We start from the raw sequence: 14,154 nt of genomic DNA, 5'->3' as shown, positions 1-14,154 counted from the left end.
CCGCTCCGCGGCATATGGGATCCTCCCAGACCGGGGCACGAACCCGTATCCCCTGCATCGGCAGGCGGACTCTCAACCACTTGCGCCACCAGGGAGGCCCTCTTTCTTTACTTTTTTTTTTTTTTTTTTTTTTTTTTGCAGTATGCAGGCCTCTCACTGTTGTGGTCTCTCCTGTTGCAGAGCACAGGCTCTGGACACGCAGGCTCAGCGGCCATGGCTCACGGGCCCAGCCACTCTGTGGTATGTAGGATCTTCCTGGACTGGGGCACGAACTCGTGTCCCCTGCATCGGCAGGTGGACTCTCAACCATTGCGCCACCAGGGAAGCCCTATCCACTTCTTATAGTTGCCCATTTTATTAGTGTATAATTGTTCATAGTAATCTCTTTTTTAAAAAAAAAATTATTTATTTATTTGGCTGCATCAGGTCTTAGTTGTGGCACGTGGGATCTTTGTTGCAGCATGTGAGATCTTTTGTTGCGGTGCATGGGCTCTTTGTTGCAGTGTGTGAGCTTCTCCCCAGCTGTGGCACATGGGCTCCAGGGCACGCGGGCTCAGTAGTTGCAGCGCGCAGGGTCTAGAGCGCATGGGCTTAGTTGTCCTGCAGCATATTGGATCTTAGTTCCCTGACTAGGGATCAAACCTGCGTCCCCTGCATTGGAAGGTGGATTCTTAACCACTGGACCACCAGGGAAGTCCCCATAGCAGTCTCTTATCCTTTGTATTTCTGTGGTGTTGGCTGTAACTGATTTTATTTATTTGAGCTTCTCTCTTTTTTTCTTGATGAGTCTGGCTAAAAGTTTATCAAGTTTGTTTATCTTTTCAAAGAATCAACTCTCAGTTTCATTGATCTTTTCTATTGTTGTATTTATAAAGGCTCTATTTCATTTATCTTTCACTCTGATCTTTATTATTTCTTTTCTTCTACTAACTTTGGGTTTTGTTTGTTCTTTTTCTAGTTCCTTTAAGTTAGATTGTTAATGTGAGATTTTTCATTTAATGTTTTGACATCATATTTTACATCTTTTTGTTTTGTGTATCCCTTAACTAATTATTGTGGAAATAGATGATTTAACTACTTTTGTCTTTTAACCTTCATACTGGCTTTGTAAGTGGTTGATCTACTTACTACCTTTACTGTAACTTCACCAATGAGATTTTCCTTTTCATTATTTTCATATTTCTAGTTGTATTCTTTTCTTTTCCACTTAGAGAAGCTTGTTTAGTGGTGGTGAACCCTTTTAGCTTTTGCTTATCTGTAAAATTCTTTTTTTAAAATTAATTCAGGGCTTCCGTGGTGGTGCAGTGGTTGAGAATCTGCCTACCAATGCAGGGGACATGGGTTCCAGCCCTGGTCTGGGAAGATCCCACATGCCGCAGAGCAACTGGGCCCATGAGCCACAGCTACTGAGCCTGCGCGTCTGGAGCCTGTGCTCTGCAACAAGAGAGGCCGCGATAGTGAGAGGCCTGCGCACCGCGATGAAGAGTGGTCCCTGCTCACCGCAACTAGAGAAAGTCCTCGCACAGAAACGAAGACCCAACACAGCCAAAAATAAATAAATTAATTTAAAAAATTAATTCAATCACTGATAAGTGTTTATTGAGTACATATTATGTGTCAGACATTGTGTTGGGTGCTTTAAATAATGGTGCTGAGCTTGGGGATAATTATTGCTGTATCAGGCAAATTAGCTCCCTAGTATCTTTTTTTAAATTGAAGTATAGTTGGGAATTCCCTGGCAGCCCAGTGTTTAGAGCTCAGTGCTTTCACTGCGGTGGCTTGTGTTCAATCCCTGGTCGGGGGTACTTCCCTGGTGGTCCAGTGGTAAAGAATCTGCCTTACAATGCATGGATTCGGGTTCAATCCCTGGTTAGGGAACTAAGATCCCACATGCTGCAGGACAACTAAGCCCAGGTGCCACAACTACTGAGCTTGCATGCCTCAACTAGAGAGCCTGTGTGCCACAAACTACAGAGCCCACGTGCTCTGGAACCCGTGCACCACAACTAGAGAGAAGCTCGTGCACGCATCGCAACGAAAGATCTTGCATGCCTCAGATGAAGATCCTGCGTGCTACAACTAAGACCCGACACAGCCAAAAAAAAAAAAAAAAAAGAAATTGAACTATAGTTGATTTACAATTTTGTGTCAGCTTCAGCTGTACAGAAAAGTGATTTATATACACACACACACACACACACACATATGTATATTCAGATTCTTTTCCATTACAGGTTATTACAAGATATTGAATGTAGTTCACTGTGCTATACAGTAGGACCTTGTTGTTTATCTATTTTATATATAGTAGTGTGTATCTATTAATCCCAAACTCCTAATTCATCCCTTCCCCCCACCTCTTCCCTTTGGTAAGCATAAGTTTGTTCTCTGTGTCTGTGAGTCTGGCATAAGTTTGTTCTCTATGTCTGTGAGTCTGTATTTGTTCTATAAACAAGTTTATTTGTATCATTTTTTAGATTCCACATATAAGTGATATCATATGACTGACTTCATTTACTGACTGACTTCACTTAGTATGATAATCTCTAGGTCACTCCTTGAAGAGAACCTCTACAATTGTGATTATCCTCCCATTTGTGGGTTGCCCACCCAGGAGTGTGGGTCTGGACGGGACTGCATCTCCACCTCCATTCCTCCTACCCTCTCGTTGTCACTCCTTCTTATATCTTTAGTTGTGGAAAATCTTTCTTGCTAGTCTTCAGGTTGTTCTCATAAGTAGTTGCTCTGTAAGTAGTTGTAATTTTGATGTGTCTGTAGGAGGAGATGAGTTCAGGTCTTCCTACTCTGCCATCTTGGCCACACCCTTGAATATTTATATTTAGAACTTTATATCCAGTTTTCAGGAGGATTCTTGGCCTGAATTTATATTACCCTATACCTCAATATCCTTTTACAGTATTTCCTAAGCTTCTCTGCTCACTAGAAGGTCAGTTCACAATGTAGTAGTTTTATTTTTCTACTGTGTTGACTTAATAGAGAGAAAGACTGGGAAAAGTGTTTTGGCTGGCGGGTTTAATACAGTTTAAAAATTACATATTTTGGGGGAATTTGCATGTATGCCAAGGTTTTCTTGTAATGATAAATAAGTAGGCATAGAAAAAAAATTGAGAAACTGGTTAAGAGGTTCACAAAAGGCGCTCGTTGACAGTATTCTGGAACTTAAAGACTCTTTCAGAATCTTTTTATGTGTTTATTAGTGTTCCTCATTATGGAGTTACTTCTTTTTATTAACAATCAGGTTTCCATGAAAATTTAATGTATTTTGCAGTTTCTCAGGCTCACAGCTATTGGAGCTAAAACCCATCATAGATAATGTGGAAGTATCAGTGCTTCCTTATGAGGTTTAATGCATGCATATTTTAGTTGAGCATGGGCTGGAGGAGAGTATGGTCTATAGTCATTTAATCACTGAAGTTTGTAGTATGTGATATGGAAAAAATTTTTATTTTTTGCAGGACTTGAAGGCTCCTCTGCATGTATTCAGTTTTGAAAAAAAAAACAAAAACCTCACTGCTGTCTCCACATTTACTGCAGGCCAGTACTTGCTTGGTTGTGCCAGGAGATGCCTGAGTGATACCTAGAAGCTGGAGTCTGTGTATGTGCTTGGAACCCTGAGGACAGGCAGAGGAACCTGCTGGAATAAGGTTGTTTTTCTCAACCCTGACGCACTTGCAGTCTCTGTCCAACCTCTCCCAGGAATGAGCCTAGTGAGGGAAGAGGTTGTGATCTGCAGGAAAGCAGGGAAAAATGCACGTGCGACAAATGTGGTCGGTATGGAAGGGGTATAACAAGAAGGTGGTTGGGTGGAGGGAAAGGGAAGGTTTTTGTTTTTTGTTTCACAAATATGTATGTGAATGGTGCCCTCTGCAGTTGTGCTGGACACAGCTTACATGGCTCTGTACACAGAGAGGCCTGATTAATGGGAGGTGCCGATACCTTCATAAGTGGGGAAGTGATACTGGGGATACAAAAGCAACAGGTGGCCACTGCAGTTTGAAATCCCAGTTGCTGGGTTCTGCCAGCTGAGGGGGTAAAAGCAAGGACAGGAAGCTTCAGCAGCCAGTGGCCACAGATAAATCTACAGCTGAGGACCTCTCTTGGCCCCTCTATGCAGGACAGAAAGCTTCCTCTAGTCTCTTGAACTTGCACAAGGCAACAGACCAGCGTCTCCCTGGCCCAGAAGAATTAGCTGCATTTGGCTTCCTAGTGCAGATGAAACAGCTGGGTCCAACTCTTATGGGTCAGGGCCTGGCTGGAATTATATGCAAGGGTGGTTTGACCAGAAGCTTCTGCATTTCTGGCTAGCTCCCAGGTGATGCAGATGTGGAAGATGGGTCACACTTGGAATAGCAAGGTTCTAGTTCTTTGTGGCTTCTACTATGTTGCCATTCTGTTTTGTTGTTTTTTTTTAATTGAAATATAGTTGATTTACAATGTCGTGTTAATTTCTGCTATACAGCAGAGTGATTCAGTTATACATATATATACATTCTTTTTTTAATATTCTTTTCCATTATGGTTTATCACAGAATACTGAATATAGTTTTCCCTGTGCTATACAGTAGGACCTTGTTGTTTATCCATTCTCTATATAATAGTTTGCATCTGCTCACCCCAAATTCCCACTCCATCCCTCTCCCATCCCACTTCCCCCTTGGCAACCACAAGTCTGTTCTCTGTCTCTGTGAGTCTATTTCTATTTCATAGAATTTCATTTGTGTCATGTTTTAGATTCCACATATAAGTGATGTCATATGGTATTTGTCTTTCTCTTTCTGATTTACTTCACTTAGTATGATAATCTCTGGTTCCATCCATATTGCTGCAAGTGGCATTATTTCATTCTTTCTTATGGCTGAGTAATATTCTATTGTATATATGTGTCATACCTTCTTTAACCATTTATCCGTCAGTGGACATTTAGGTTGTTTCCATGTCCTGGCTATTGTGAATAGTGCTGCTATGAATATAGAGGTGCTTATATCTTTTTGAATTATATGTTTGTCCAGGTATATGCCCAGGAGTGGGATTGCTGGATCATATGGTGACTATTTTTAGTTTTTTAAGGAACTTCCATACTGTTCTCCATAGTGGCTGCACCAACTCAACATTCCCACCAACAGTGTAGGAGGATTCCCTTTTCTCTACACCCTCTCTAGCGTTTGTTTGTAGACTTTTTGATGATGGCCATTCTGACTGATGTGAGGTGATACCTCATTATAGTTTTGATTTGCATTTCTCTAACATTGATAATTAGCAGTGTGGAGCATCTTTTCATGTACCTGTTGGCCATCTGTATTGTCTTCTTTGGAGAAATATCCTCATACTTTTCTACAGCTTTTATTTCATCTCTATTTTTTGATCAATGCCTCTCTTCCCTCTCAATTATAAGCTCTATGAAGGCAGGAATAGTGGCGATTTTGCTCATGCTGTCTCCTGAGCATGTGGTCCCTGTGTGGGGTAAGTGGTCCATGTCAGATCCCTTACTTAGAATTCGGTGTTGCACTTTGCACAACACCTTGCACTTTACCACACTACTTCTAGGCCATCCTCTATTACTTCTTTGGTTAGCTGAGTCCTGGTTGCATGGGGAGTATCGGTAAGTGAAATCTACAGAAGATCGCAGACCTCAGCCCTCTTACCATTTCTCTGAACATGTACAGCAACCCATTTCCTCTGTTTATTGGAGATAATGCCTTGTTTATTGCATTAATATTGTGTATTTTCCCTCTTGAGAAAGTTTGCTCCCCAAAGGCAGGGACCTTATTTGTCCTATCCCCAGGCCTGTGATAGACAGATTGAGTTTTGTCTCCTCATTGCCATCAAGACCTGAAAGTCTGGGTCATCCTGAGGCTGCTGCTCCATGCAGATGGGTCATTAATGTTATATAGCTAATAGGAAGTTTCAAATGATGGGAGTCAAGAAGGGGCTCATAGGGAGGGAGTATAGAGAGGAGCCTGCTGTCTGGCTCTGAGCACTGACTGCTGGCTTTGCTTCTCATTAGCCGTGTAATCGTGAGCAAAGTACTCAACCTCTCTGCATCTTGTTTTCCTGTAAAATAAAGATGATAATACTACTTAACTCTTAGAGTTATTGTGAGGATTCAGTGAGACTGTTGATGTAAAGCATGCCTTGCACAGTGCCTGATGAGTGGTCAGTGCTCAATAAATATTACCTGTGGTCAGTGTCATTAAACCTGTTATGTTGCTCTGTCTACTTGCTGGCAAGTAGTTATACGTGTGCCAGTTTTCAGTTTGAAGATCACAGCTAGATCTTTCTCATAGTATTGTGTTATTTGGGGAAACCTCATATTTGGCCATGAAATAAATGTAGAGGCTAGCAGTTCTGGCCATATGAAGTTTTCTGAAAACATTGGTGAACAACAACCCAGGATTCAGCACAAAAAAGTAAACGCTCGTTGATGTTAAATACAAAGGAATATAAGTCAGAAAACAAATGCATCTATCATACTGGAATATTTAAATGCCTCTCATAAACACTTAAGATTCTCATTAGTCCAACATCAGAAAAATGATAAATATTAATATTTGTCATCAAAGGAAAGCTTAGAAATCAAAGCAGAGTAAACAACTGTTGTATTTCAAGGATTACATAATACTGAATGAATTTTAATTCAGTATCTCCTAAACTCTATTTTTTTTTTTTTTTTTTTTTTTTGCTGTACGCGGGCCTCTCACTGCTGTGGCCTCTCCCATTGCGGAGCACAGGCTCCGGACGCACAGGCTCCGCGGCCATGGCTCGCGGGCCCAGCCGCTCCGCGGCATGTGGGATCCTCCGGGATCGGGGCACGAACCCGTGTCCCCCGCATCGGCAGGCGGACTCTCAACAACTGCGCCACCAGGGAGGCCCCTAAACTCTATTTTTAAGATTTCTCTATACGACAGTTTATTTTTATCCAGTACACAAACTAGGAAAGATGTGCATTTAGTCGGAAAAGATTCAAGGGATTTGCTGATTCAAAGACCTGGGCTCTGTTGTGTTTTGTGTCTGTAAAAGAGACCCACATGTGCCTGAGCCAACCTCCTTCTCCATTGATCTCCATCTATTTTAGGAGAATCATACTGGAAATTGGCTCCGGGTAGATTATGAAAGGGCACTGGGTGCTTTCTGCCTTTGCTGTGGATTCTTTCCCCCAAGCTTCTCTATTCTTCCCAGTTCTGAATGTGCCCGGAAGCATGTACAGCATCCCCCAGGGTCAGGAGGGAGCAGAGGGAGAGATGACAGGCTGGCACCATCACCCTGCAGCTGTCAGGCTCTCCCTTCCTTCTTTCAGCATCTGAGATGGCTGACTCAGTGTGAGAGGGCCTCACCATGTCACCACAAGAATGCAGTCCTGGGAGTCGAGAGACCTGGGTTTTAGTTCTGGCTCTTTCACTGCCTTATGAATGTCCTGTCTTTTCTCTGGGCCTCCCTTTCCACATCTGTCAAGTGAGGGACTTGGATCTGATAATTCTGAAGTCATGTGCTCTCCAACATGCTATGACCAAGTGGAGAGCTTCAGGGATCTGATAAGCCTTTCCCCTTACCCTCTGCACAAGGGCATTTGCTTGGCGAGGCAGGCTTCAGGGCCAAACAGACCTATATCTTGCCTTAGCTAATTTAGTTAAGTACTCAGTTTTCTCATCCCCTAAATGGGAATAGTAGAAGGTTGTTGTAAGCACAAGAGATGATGTTTGGAAAGCATCCAATGCTGTTTGACACATCACAGGGATTTAATGATGCTGCCATTTTGTTATTATTATTATGTTATTATTTTGTTACTGTTATATATTATGTTTATATCTTGACTCAGTATTTTTCTGTCTCTTTGTGATTCAGTTTCCTTTTCTAAAAAATGGACATAATAAGAGAATGGAGATAATAAGAGAATCTACCTTAGGATTAAATGAGATAATACATGAAAGTACATGGGGTGCTTCCTGGTATATAATAAGCACCAAATACACACTAGCAATGATTTCAGCTATCATTTTTTCTTTTTTTAATTAGTCACAATACCTTAAATAAAGTAAAGAACTAGATAAGACAAGGTGACTGAGAGCAGTTACCATCTCTAATACACATGCTGAAGCAGACTTCCCAGTTGTCTAAAAGACCCAACATTTTCCCTAAGCATCTCATTTATCATAGGGAACAGTAAATAAATAATGTCAAATCTATAATTGAAAGTCAAATATCTGTATCCAACATGAGTTCTTAAACCTGGATGCTGGAGTCTCTTTAACATCAAATGTTCCATGTATATATATATAGGAAACAAAAACACTAATTGGAAAAGATATCTGCATCCCTGTTTTCATAGCAGTATTATTTATAATAGCCAAGACTTAAGTGTCTATTGATGGATAAGTGGTTAAAGAAATCTTGGTATTTATACATACAATGGAATATTATTCAGCCATAAAAAATGAGGAAATTCTACCGTTTGTGACAACATGGATGGACCTTGAAGGCATGCTAAGTGAAATAAGTCAGACAGAGAAAGATAAGTACTATATGATGTCACTTATATGTGGAATGTGTAAAAAGAAAAAAAAGCATTCCCCCCCTGCTGCAAACCTACACCACTCATAGGAAAAGATCAGATTTGTGGTTATCAAAAGGTACAAACTTCAATTATACAATAAATAAGTATTAGGGTTGTAATGTACAACATGATGATTATAGTTAGCACAGCTGTATGGTATATGGGAAAGTTGTTAAGAGAGTAGATACTAAGAGTTCTCATCACAAGGAGAAATTTGTCTTTTCTTTTTATTGTATCTTTATGAGGTGATGTTAACTAAACCTATTTATGGTGTTAACTAAATGGTGTTAGATGGTGTTAACTAAACCTATTTATGGTAATCATTTCACAATATATGTAAATCAAACCATCATGCTGTACACCTTAAATTTATACAGTGATGTATGTCAATTATTTCTCAATAAAACTGGGGAAAATGCAATATAGCTACAGTGGAGAAATGGAAAAATAGAGGACAACTAAAACAGTGGGACATGGATACTTCTGGGGATGACAAGGGGAAAGTAGGAAGAAATGAGGCAAGAGATTTTTTTTCTTAAAGCCTATGTGTTGCCATTTGATTTAAGCTATTATATATTTTACCTTATAATAAGTAAAATTTATTTTGCTAGAAGTAAAAAAAGAGAAGAATCTAGTGTTCCAGGTCCATGCTGTATCTCCACATACGGAAGAGATATATTAGTTAGAAGAGACCTTATTTTTTATCAGGTTACTATGGGCCAGGCACTAAACTAAGACCTTTGTGGGGATTCTCTCATTTCATCCTCACAGCAACTCCAGGGGGTAGATACTCTTATTATCCCTGTTTACAGATGAGAAAACTGAAACACAGAGAGGTTAAGTACGTGCTTAAGGACACCCAGCTGGCAAGTGGTGGTGCTGGGATACGGATGCATGTTATATGACATGGGAGAGAGCTTAAGCTCTACTAGCTGATGTCCTCAGCTGGTCAAGAAGTCAAACCTGCTTTGTGGCTACTCTTTCTGTATTAATGAAGTCTGATGGATCAAGACAAGGATGTAAATGGACTTGCTTTTTACCAGTGACATAACAAATTAACATTATTCGTATTGTTTCCAAGATCATTCCATTTCATGTAAGGGAATGAATTTCAATATGGAATAGACTTATTTAAGGAAACATCAATATTTTTCTCAAATTGGCAGCATCAAAACTATATTTATGGAATTAAAACATATTGCATTTATATAATGCAAATTCACTTGGAAACAAGATTTCTTTATCTTTTTCTGTAACTTAGCTTGCAGCTGTTGGCATCAGTCTATTTTTAAAACACAAAAATAAATTGTTTCTTGTTAACTCCAATGGATCTGCAGGCAGATAGTAGACAGAGTTGCTGTCCATGAGGCCAGCATCTTGGTTAGAGGGCCCAGATTATTCTATGAGAAGGTGCTATTTGGAAAAAAAACCCTTTTCTTACCAACTGCATAAGAAAATTCATTTTAGAAAATAAAAAAGACAAAAATGCTCAAAAAATAAAGTAACATTAGCATTTCATCCCCTCATTATAGCACTATCAATATTTCAATGTAGGGATTTCCCTGGTGGTCCAGTTGTTAACACTGTGCTCCCAATGCAGGGTGCCCAGGTTTGATCCCTGGTTGGGGAACTAGATCCTGCATGCCAACCTAGAAGTGTGTGGGCTGCAACTAAGAAGTCTTCATGCTGCAACTAAGAGTCTGTGTGCCACAGCTAAGACCTGGTGCAGACAAAATAAATAAAATAAATAAATATTAGAAAAATATTTCAATGTATACCCTTTCCATCCTTTTTTATTGCATATGTAAGTTCTAAGTTCTGTTAGCTTTCTAAATTGGGATCACACTTTACATGTAGTTTTGTTACCTTTTTTTTTACTCATCAGGGTATTGTGGTGTGCATTTTCCCATGTCATTAATGATTGCAAAGTACTCTTACTATTAGAACCTGCAACCTATCCTAATTGTTTTTTTTTAATTTTTAAATTTAAATTTTAATTTTTGGCTGCAGTGGGTCTTCGTTATTGCACACGGGCTTTCTTTAGCTGCGGTGAGCAGGGGCTATTCATTGTTGCGGTGCGCGGGCTTCTCATTGCGGTAGCTTCTCTTGTTGAGGAGCACGGGCTCTAGGCGTGCGGGCTTCAGTAGTTGTGGCTCGTGGGCTCTAGAGCGCAGGCTCAGTAGTTGTGGTGCATGGGCTTAGTTGCTCTGCGGCATGTAGGATCTTCCCGACCAGGGCTCGAACCCGTGTTCCCTGAATTGTCAGGCGGATTCTTAACCACTGTGCCACCATGGAAGCCCCTCTCCTAATTGTTTAACATTAGGCTTCCCCCACCTCTACTTCTGGTATATGTTAGCGAAGAATATTTGCATATATGCAAATATATGCATATAATTACATATATGCAATATTTGCATATAATTACATCCACTGTTCTTTTCTTAGGATACATTCTCAGAAGTGGAAATGCTGGGTTATATGGTAAGCTGTAGGAGTAACTGTCTAGTTTTTCTTCACTGCAGGCAGTGCTCCCCTGCGCCCCTAGAATCTCCACTAACAGCTTCTCCTGGGCTCTGTTTCCCAAGAGCTTCAGAGAAGAGACTATGGAGCAGGAAGGTGGTGGGGCAGTTAACAACATCCGTTTTCAGGTTCTACTCATGGACCAAAATAAACATGTTGGGTTGGCAGTACCAGCCTTAACATATCCTCTATTATTTGATATTTAACTCTGTCAGCTCAGAATGCTTTCAACTGCACATAATAGAAAACTTGACTTATGGTGGCTTTAAAAAATAGGGGATTATTTCTCCCACATAATAAGAAATTTAGTGGGCTTCCCTGGTGGCGCAGTGGTTGAGAGTCCACCTGCCGATGCAGGGGACACGGGTTCGTGCCCTGGGCCGGGAAGATCCCACATGCCGTGGAGCAGCTAGGCCCGTGAGCCATGGCCGCTGAGCCTGCGCGTCTGGAGCCTGTGCTCCGCAACGGGAGAGGCCACAACAATGAGAGGCCCGCGTACCGCAAAAAAAAAAAAAAAAAAAAAAAAAAAAAAGAAAGAAATTTAGAAATGCGTGGTGGCTGTGGCTGTAGTTCAGCTCAGAGATGTCAAGGAGAGTGTGTCTACAGTGTTCTTGGCCTTTTCTTAATGGTCACAGGATGGCTGCGGCTGAAGCAGGCATCATACTTGTGTTCAGGGAGTCAGGTTGGGGTGTGAGAACACAGATGAAATAGACACAGTTTTGACCCTGGGAGTTGTTAACCTGATTTTTAAAAGTGGTGCTTTTTTCTCTTATTGCAGAAGTAATATATGTTCATTATAGAAAATATATTTCAATGATAATCTTACCACCCAGAGGTAATCACTACTCTCATTTTGGTGTTTATCCTTTTAGTTTAGTTATAAATGCACAAAAAAGTGGGATTTTTGATTTGTGTACTGCCCCATAACTGGCTTTTTAAAACAGCATCCATCTCACTGCCTAGTACCTGGTAGATGGTTTAAAGATTTTACTGGAAATTTAATGAATAATTAAAAAAATACACTATGAATATTATCTTTTTGTATCTCTGAGTAGTCTTTAGAGTATATATTTTATAGTATAATTTTTAATAGCTGCATATCCCTCAATTGTTTGAATGTTTCATGATTTATTTGACTCAATCTCTGTTATTTTACATGTAGTTTTATAAAAAATTTAACTATGACAAATAATACTGCATTAAACATCTGTGTGTGTGTGTGTGTACACAAATCTTATTTCCTTAAATTCCTTTCATAAGTGGAATCACTGGGCCCAACGAAATGCCAATTTTACAGTCCTTGATTTATGTCATCAAATTGTCCTCTTCAAATGTACCATTTTACTTACCACCAGCAATGTGAGTTGTTATAACCTTGTTTTAGTTTTTTTTTTTAGTTTTTAATTTAATTTTATTTTTTTTGTGGTACGCGGGCCTCTCACTGTTGTGGCCTCTCCTGTTGCAGAGCACAGGCTCCAGACGCGCAGGCTCAGCGGCCATGGCTCACGGGCCCAGCCGCTCCGCGCCATGTGGGATCCTCCCGGACCGGGGCACGAACCCGTGTCCCCTGCATTGACAGGCGGACTCTCAACCACTGCGCCACCAGGGAAGCCCTAGTTTTTTATTTTTAATAGACATTTTTTTGAGTTGGTAATATATTTGTCTGATTCAAAAATCAAGACAATGCAAAAGGCATAAAGTGGAGTTTTACTCCTGTTACTGTCCCCATACTCCCATCTCTGCCCCAATTTCCCTTAGGGTAGCCACTTTTACTAGGTTCGTTTGCATCTTTTCAGTATTTTTAATGCACACAGGCAAATATGTATATAAATTATTTCCCTTCCTTTCTTACACAAAAAGTAACACACGATACACACTGTTCTGTATTCTTGCCTTATTTGGTTAGGCTGCTGTATAATGTTCCATTATGTGAATATTCTGTAGTTTTATTTATCTAGTCTCCTGTCTAGCTTTATTTGAGACCTATGTCTTTTCAGCAAAACCAGGCCCAAGTGAACTATGTTATTCTGGCCCTGCAGCTATACCACAAATAGGAGTAGGAAGCTATATCTTAACTTCCTAGACCTACTGCCTGGCCTGCTGCACATTTTGACTTAGCCTCCCAGGGTGTAGTTGGCAGTGTCTGAAATATACTGAATCCAAGAAGGGAGAGAATTGCACAGGTAGGTTTATCCCCTTTGAAGACTCACTGGCTTGTCTTTTTTCCCTAGCTGTGATTGTGAGATATTTTCATGTTTTAGTTTGGGTAAAGAGTAACCCCCTCCATTCTCATCCAAGGGATGGTGGATCCCATAGGAAATTATGTCTTATTTTTTAAGGAATTCATTGTCACAGAGTGCCAGGTGTATCGTATGCTCCCTCAAGAGGCTCTGGGGAAGAATCCTTCCTTGCCTCTTCCAGCTTCTGATGGCTCCAAGCATCCTTTGGCTTGTGGCTCCATAATAATTTACTTCACTTGGCTTTCTCTGTATCTTCTCCTCTTCTTTCTCAAATCTCTATCTGCCTTTCTCTTATAAGGACATGTCATTGTTCTTAGGGCCCAACCAGATAATCCAGGATGACCTCAAATCAAGATTCTTAACTTAATTCCTTCTGCAAAGACCCTTTTTCTGAATAAGGTAACACTTGCAGGCTCCAGGGATTTGATGCAGACATATCTTTTGGGGGCCACCATCCAGCCCACTACAAGCTTTGAGTCTAGCACTCTGATTCCAGAACCTGTGCTGTGCCCTGTTAGACCATATCCTGTGAAGTGCCACAGAGAAAGTCTGTTTTCTCTTCCACATGGTAGTAAAAGGCTAAGGCTTATTTGCTCAGTGTTGTATCTTCATCACCTTGCACAGTGCCTTTTGCACAGGGGAGGTGCTCAATAAAATGAAATGGCTTTAATTACTGAATTTCCGTAGAATTTATGAAGGCAGTTTTCACGTCTCTTATTGCTTTTCTCCAGGCACTTCAGTTGTTCCTTATGTGAAGTTTGGAGCCCCCATCTTTCTGGTTGCCGTCCAGTAGGTACTTGCTAATTTGGCCAGTCCTCCTCTTAA

The 14,154-nt window shown here is 40.7% G+C and overlaps 1 protein-coding gene across 13 annotated transcripts in view; it reads left to right on the top strand.

The window, feature by feature from the left end:
- FHIT (fragile histidine triad diadenosine triphosphatase) overlaps window positions 1-14,154 on the top strand; it is a 1,490,046-nt gene that overhangs the window by 10,087 nt on the left and 1,465,805 nt on the right. For 8 of the 13 annotated variants that reach the window (XM_060109930.1, XM_060109928.1, XM_060109923.1 and 5 more), the window contains exon 2: window positions 3,556-3,665. The exons of the other annotated variants lie outside the window; for them this stretch is intronic. The gene's annotated coding sequence lies outside the window, so the exon portion shown is untranslated. The remainder of the gene's footprint in view (window positions 1-3,555; window positions 3,666-14,154) is intronic. 13 annotated transcript variants of the gene reach the window in all.

The sequence above is a fragment of the Mesoplodon densirostris genome, chromosome 10 (assembly GCF_025265405.1).
Source record: "Mesoplodon densirostris isolate mMesDen1 chromosome 10, mMesDen1 primary haplotype, whole genome shotgun sequence".
NCBI lineage: Eukaryota > Metazoa > Chordata > Mammalia > Artiodactyla > Ziphiidae > Mesoplodon > Mesoplodon densirostris.
The sequence above is the reverse complement of the archived record's forward strand: the minus strand, read 5'-3'. Positions and strand labels throughout refer to the sequence as shown.